The sequence below is a fragment of the Xiphophorus hellerii genome, chromosome 14 (assembly GCF_003331165.1).
Source record: "Xiphophorus hellerii strain 12219 chromosome 14, Xiphophorus_hellerii-4.1, whole genome shotgun sequence".
Lineage (NCBI taxonomy): Eukaryota > Metazoa > Chordata > Actinopteri > Cyprinodontiformes > Poeciliidae > Xiphophorus > Xiphophorus hellerii.
In genome coordinates, this window is record NC_045685.1 from 17,926,936 (window position 1) to 17,934,497 (window position 7,562).

A 7,562-nucleotide genomic window follows, 5' to 3' on the forward strand; every position below is an offset into this window, starting at 1 on the left:
AACAGTTACTGAGTTAAATCAGTTATATACAGCCCATAGCAGCACGTAGTTCTAAAGGCCAGTTCTCAGTCCTGATCTGTTTCAACTGAGGATAGATAGAACTACAATGATGCGTATTTGTAGTCCAAACCAGCAGCCAATAGCCTCTTGAGATCCGTTGCTATGTTAAATAAGTTTCACACCAAGGTGTGAAGTGTTAGTGAAACAGCCTGAGAGCCTCAGAAAATCCTGTCGCATGACTTTGCTCTGAAGCACCGTGACAGAAAACCGTACGGTCTAGATAAATTTCGAAAACATTTTACCGGAGCAGACAGGCGTATCAATGTGAGGACCGATTTTGATACTAATCGTGCGATATTTGTGGGCGTGATGGCGATTTCAAAAATGATTTGGGTTGAAAAAGTTGTCTTCATCTCTCACTCTAAGCAGCCAGAGACGCACTCTAACTTTAGGAAAAATGAGAAACTTTGGGTCGCTTAGAGACAAATTGTGGACAAACCGTAACTGGTATCGACGAGCCGTCTTCACTTTCGAAGAGATCACAGACGTATCTACAAAAGGAAATTTGAATGGCATTTCTAGGTGAATTTGTGACGACACAGAAAATCCTCAAAAATAGGGTATTTCCAGGATTTTTCCCATTGAGTTATAATGGGGTTTTTTTCGCAGTTTTTTGCGAATTATGTCGCCACGTTAAGCCCAAATCCCACCAAAAATAATAGCTCCAATGGCGTGAATTTTCTGCACGTTTTGATACCTCATTTGTAGGTGTGCACCCAGCGGTATGAGCCGCATTAACGGTTACGGAAGAAAAATAAAGAATTATAAAGAGACACTTTGTTGGGTGTAGAGTAATAGGTTCCTGCCATTGCTTTGCATGGCAGGCCCCAACTAGAAAATTTCGGAAGAAATTTAGCCGGGGCCTGCCAAGGCGCGCCCGTCGGTCTGGGCCCGGCGTCGTCACGCCACAAATCGGCGTCGACGCTAAAGAACGCCGCGACGTAATCAGTGGCACGCGGAGAATCGCAAGAACGTTAAGCGAGGCGGACGTGCACCGTTCAGTATTATAAAGTAAGTATATCAGCTAAAATCAGCAGAAACGCTAATGTTAGCGTCATTGCTTTCATCAGTATGTGGGAAATCACTAGGATATTTTCTGTAATTGATTTACTCCATTCAGTATACTAAACATTGCTAAAAAGTAAAATAAATAGCTAATAGCTTATTGAAGCTAAAATGCTAACGCTAATGAACCTTGCATTGAACTGTTTAGTAACAGTTCAATGCTCATAAACTGCAGGAAGGCAGTTCATTAGCATTTACCTAATGATTGTCACAAATATAAATTTTCAATAACGCACACACACACAACATATTACAGTTTAAAAATATATATTGACCTTATGTTAAAGATTTCTACAAACGTTTTACAGGTAAAGTTTACAATGAACCAAAATTACAACATTTAAAGAATACCATAAATTTAAGAATCTAATGTCTCTGCAATAAAAAGAAATTGCTATCTTTTTTATTTTTAAACAACACCTCATATTGTTAAATAACTGATTTTATGTATTCAAGTTTTAAATATTACATTTGAGTTTGCATGGATGTAAAATTACTGCTCAGTTTAAAAATTACAGTATTTTTAAACTGAGCAGTTTAAAAATATGCTCAGTATTTTTAAACTGCTCAGCTAAACTTTGCTGTTTAGCTCGTTAGCTTGTCGATGTTTCAGTTTTATTCGCTGGGAAAATTATTCTTTGTCTGCTTTGAAGATAAGCAGACAAATAATAAAAAACAAGTTTTGATATTAACTCTCAACTTCATTCACAAAACTTTTTCGTTATTTATTACGCAACGAACATGCATTTCACATAAGAACAAAACAATGAGGTGACGTTGCCTGTCCTTGAACACAACGCTGATCCCTCTTCACCCTGTCAATAACTCACACACATCCTCATTGTGTTGTGTTCTGTAAATAAACAAAACACAAGCAAAATCAATAAACTATATGCATATTCCAGTATACTGAGTTTTGGTTTTACATTCATTCTATTTAAATGTAGTTTGTTTGTGCTTACCAATGTTTTCTGGCCGGATGTCAGGCACCGTTTTCCCCTGGTCAGTTTGTCGATGTCTGGTTTTAGTTCTATTCTGTGGCAATCCGCAAAACGGCGTGTAGGTTTTCGTCAGTAATGCGCGATCTGTGCTTGGTCTTGTTTAAAGTCATTATTGAAAACATCTCTTCGCACAGATAGGTGCTTCCAAACGTGGACAAAACACGAGCTGCATGGAGTCGAAGCTGTGGCATCAAATCAGGGGGCAGTAGACGGTAAAAGTAAAAGTCCTCGATTGAAACATCACGGAACTTCGCTCTTTAGCTTCTTAGCTTGTCGATGTTTCAGTTTTATTCGCTGGGAAAATTAATAATCAGCTTGAGGTGACTCTGCTGCACTCTAGTGGCGAGAAGCCGTAATGTTGGTTGGTAAGAATCGGAAGGCATTATGGGATATGTAGTTTGTAGTCAATTCGTGCTCAAAACCTATTTTAAGTCAATCAATGGGGCTGTAAAACGGTGGTAGGGGGGAGAGGGCCACATAAAATGACGTAGCGGGCCACATGTGGCCCGCGGGCCTTGAGTTTGACACATGTGCAATAGAGGATCTATCTGCTGCTCATGCAAAACAGTCTATTTTAATCCCATGTGTAATAGTCATTGGGTTAAATCAGTTATATAATGCTGAAAATGCAAGTAGTTGATGTAAAAATATTCAAGGCTTTTATTTTGAAATTTTCAGTATGCTTCATTTCAAAGGGCCAAACTAATACCATGTGTAACAGTGCTTTGGATGAAAAAGTCAAATAAAGCCAAAAAGAGCAATTACATGATGTAAAAATATTCAAGGCTTTTATTTTGAAATTTTTGTTAAGCTTCATTTCAAAGGGCCAAACTAATACCATGTGTAACAGTGCTTTGGATGAAAAAGTCAAATAAAGTCAAAAACAGCAATTACCTGATGTAAAAATATTCAAGGCTTTTATTTTGAAATTTTCATCAAGCTTAATTTTAAATTGCCACACTAATCCCATGTGTAACAATTGCTGGGTTAAATCAGTTATATACAGCTCAAAAGAGCAATTTTCTGATGTAAAAATATTCAAGGCTTTTATTGTGAAATTTTTGTTAAGCTTCATTTTAAAGTTCAAAACTAATCCCATGTGTAACAGTTACTGAGTTAAATCAGTTATATACAGCCCATAGCAGCAATTAGTTATAAAGGCCAGTTCAGTCCTGATCTGTTTCAACTGAGGATAGATAGAACTACAATGATGCGTATTTGTAGTCCAAATCAGCAGCCAATAGCCTCTTGAGATCCGTTGCTATGTTAAATAAGTTTCACACCAAGGTGTGAAGTGTCAGTGAGACAGCCTGAGAGCCTCAGAAAATCCTGTCGCATGACTTTGCTCTGAAGCACCGTGACAGAAAACCGTACGGTCTAGATAAATTTCGAAAACATTTTACCGGAGCAGACAGGCGTATCAATGTCAGGACCGATTTTGATACTAATCGTGCGATATTTGTGGCCGTGATGGCGATTTCAAAAATGATTTGGATTGAAAAAGTTGTCTTGATCTCTCACTCTAATCAGCGAGAGAAGCCCTCTAACTTTAGGAAAAATGAGAAACTTTGGGTCGCTTAGAGGCAAATTGTGGACAAACCGTAACTGGTATCGACGAGCCGTCTTCACTTTCGAAGAGATCACAGACGTATCTACAAAATGAAATTTGAATGGCATTTCTAGGTGAATTTGTGACGACACAGAAAATCCTCAAAAATAGGGTATTTCCAGGATTTTTCCCATTGACTTATAATGGGTTTTTTTTCGCAGTTTTTTGCGAATTATGTCGCCACGTTAAGCCCAAATCCCACCAAAAATAATAGCTCCAATGGCGTGAATTTTCTGCACGTTTTGATACCTCATTTGTAGGTGTGCACCCAGCGGTATGAGCCGCATTAACGGTTACGGAAGAAAAATAAAGAATAAAGAGACACCTTGTTGGGTGTAGAGTAATAGGTTCCTGCCATTGCTTTGCATGGCAGGCCCCAACTAGAAAATTTCGGAAGAAATTTAGCCGGGGCCTGCCAAGGCGCGCCCGTCGGGCATGGGCCCGGCGTCGTCACGCCACAAATCGGCGTCGACGCTAAAGAACGCCGCGACGTAATCAGTGGCACGCGGAGAACCGCAAGAACGTTAAGCGAGGCGGACGTGCACCGTTCAGTATTATAAAGTAAGTATATCAGCTAAAATCAGCAGAAACGCTAATGTTAGCGTCATTGCTTTCATCAGTATGTGGGAAATCACTAGGATATTTTCTGTAATTGATTTACTCCATTCAGTATACTAAACATTGCTAAAAAGTAAAATAAATAGCTAATAGCTTATTGAAGCTAAAATGCTAACGCTAATGAACCTTGCATTGAACTGTTCACTAACAGTTCAATGCTCATAAACTGCAGGAAGGCAGTTCATTAGTATTTACCTAATGATTGTCACAAATATAAATTTTCAATAACGCACACACACAACATATTACAGTTTAAAAATATATATTGACCTTATGTTAAAGATTTCTACAAACTTTTTACAGGTAAAGTTTACAATGAACCAAAATTACAACATTTAAAGAATGCCATAAATTTAAGAATCTAATGTCTCTGCAATAAAAAGAAATTGCTATCTTTTTTATTTTTAAACAACACCTCATATTGTTAAATAACTGATTTTATGTATTCAAGTTTTAAATATTACATTTGAGTTTGCATGGATGTAAAATTACTGCTCAGTTTAAAAATTGCGTTGTGTTCTGTAAATAAACAAAACACAAGCAAAATCAATAAACTATATGCATATTCCAGTATACTGCGTTTTGGTTTTACATTCATTCTATTTAAATGTAGTTTGTTTGTGCTTACCATTGTTTTCTGGCTGGATGTCAGGCACGGTTTTCCCCTGGTCAGTTCGTCGATGTCTGGTTTTAGTTCTATTCTGTGGCAATCCGCAAAACGGCGTGTAGGTTTTCGTCAGTAATGCGCGATCTGTGCTTGGTCTTGTTTAAAGTCATTATTGAAAACATCTGTTCGCACAGATAGGTGCTTCCAAACGTGGACAAAACACGAGCTGCATGGAGTCGAAGCTGTGGCATCAAATCAGGGGGCAGTAGACGGTAAAAGTCCTCGATTGAAACATCACGGGACTTCGCTCTTTAGCTTGTTAGCTTGTCGATGTTTCAGTTTTATTCGCTGGGAAAATTAATGATCAGCTTGAGGTGACTCTGCTGCACTCTAGTGGCGAGAAGCCGTAATGTTGGTTGGTAAGAATCGGAAGGCATTATGGGATATGTAGGTTGTAGTCAATTCGTGCTCAAAACCTATTTTAAGTCAATCAATGGGGCTGTAAAACGGTGGTAGGGGGGAGAGGGCCACATAAAATGACGTAGCCGGCCACATGTGGCCCGCGGGCCTTGAGTTTGACACATGTGCAATAGAGGATCTATCTGCTGCTCATGCAAAACAGTCTATTTTAATCCCATGTGTAATAGTCATTGGGTTAAATCAGTTATATAATGCTGAAAAAGCAAGTAGTTGATGTAAAAATATTCAAGGCTTTTATTTTGAAATGTTCAGTATGCTTCATTTCAGAGGGCCAAACTAATACCACGTGTAACAGTGCTTTGGATGAAAAAGTCACATAAAGCCAAAAACAGCAATTACCTGATGTAAAAATATTCAAGGCTTTTATTTTGAAATTTTCATCAAGCTTAATTTTAAATTGCCACACTAATCACATGTGTAACAATTGCTGGGTTAAATCAGTTATATAAAGCTCAAAAGAGCAATTTCCTGATGTAAAAATATTCAAGGCTTTTATTTTGAAATTTTTGTTAAGCTTCATTTCAAAGGGCCAAACTAATACCATGTGTAACAGTGCTTTGGATGAAAAAGTCAAATAAAGCCAAAAAGAGCAATTACATGATGTAAAAATATTCAAGGCTTTTATTGTGAAATTTTTGTTAAGCTTCATTTTAAAGTTCAAAACTAATCCCATGTGTAACAGTTACTGAGTTAAATCAGTTATATACAGCCCATAGCAGCAGGTAGTTCTAAAGGCCAGTTCAGTCCTGATCTGTTTCAACTGAGGATAGATAGAACTACAGCGATGCGTATTCGTAGTCCAAACCAGCAGCCAATAGCCTCTTGAGTTCCGTTGCTATGGCAAATAATGGTCTCAGCAGGTGTGAGCTCTGAGCTCTGAGCTCTCAAACACACAATTGTGTGTTTGAGCAAACACGTTTTACTGACAAAAAAGCATTGGAAACAAATCCTTCTTGTTCGGGAACCGTAATACATATTCGAAAAGCGTTTCGAGTGTATGAGAGGGCAATGTGTCTTCTGCGATAGTCCCGAGATTCATATCTGTACCTCACTCAGAACATTTACAGCGATGAGAGAAAGAAATGTTGTGCCCAGATCTGATCCGTGATCGGCTGTCACTCTAATTTGAGCAAAAATGAGAAACTTTGGGTCGCTTAGAGGCAAATTGTGGACAAACCGTAACTGGTATCGACGAGCCGTCTTCACTTTCGAAGAGATCACAGACGTATCTACAAAATGAAATTTGAATGGCATTTCTAGGTGAATTTGTGACGACACAGCAAATCCTCAAAAATAGGGTATTTCCAGGATTTTTCCCATTGACTTATAATGGGGTTTTTTTCGCAGTTTTTTGCGAATTATGTCGCCACGTTAAGCCCAAATCCCACCAGAAGTAATAGCTCCAATGGCGTGAATTTTCTGCACGTTTTGATACCTCATTTGTAGGTGTGCACCCAGCGGTACGAGCCGCATTAACGGTTACGGAAGAAAAATAAAGAATTATAACTAGAAAATTTCGGAAGAAATTTAGCCGGGGCCTGCCAAGGCGCGCCCGTCGGGCTTGGGCCCGGCGTCGTCACGCCACAAATCGGCGTCGACGCTAAAGAACGCCGCGACGTAATCAGTGGCACGCGGAGAACCGCAAGAACGTTAAGCGAGGCGGACGTGCACCATTCAGTACGATTTAAAATGTTGTCAAGGCTTTTATTTTGGAAGTTTTGTTAAACTTCATTTCAAAGGGCCAAACTAATCCCATGCGTAACAGTCATTGGGTTAAAATAGTTATATAATGCTCAAAACACAAGTAGCTGATGTAAAAATATTCAAGGCTTTTATTTTGAAATGTTTGTTAAGCTTCATTTCAAAGCGCCAAACTAATCCTATGTTTATCAGTGCTTTGGATGAAAACGTCAAATAAAGCCAAAAAGAGCAGTTACGTCATGTAAAAATATTCAAGGCTTTTATTTTGAAATTTTCAGTATGCTTCATTTCAAAGGGCCAAACTAATACCATGTGTAACAGTGCTTTGGATGAAAAAGTCAAATAAAGCCAAAAAGAGCAATTACGTCATGTAAAAATATTCAAGGCTTTTATTTTGAAATTTTCAGTATGCTTCATTTCA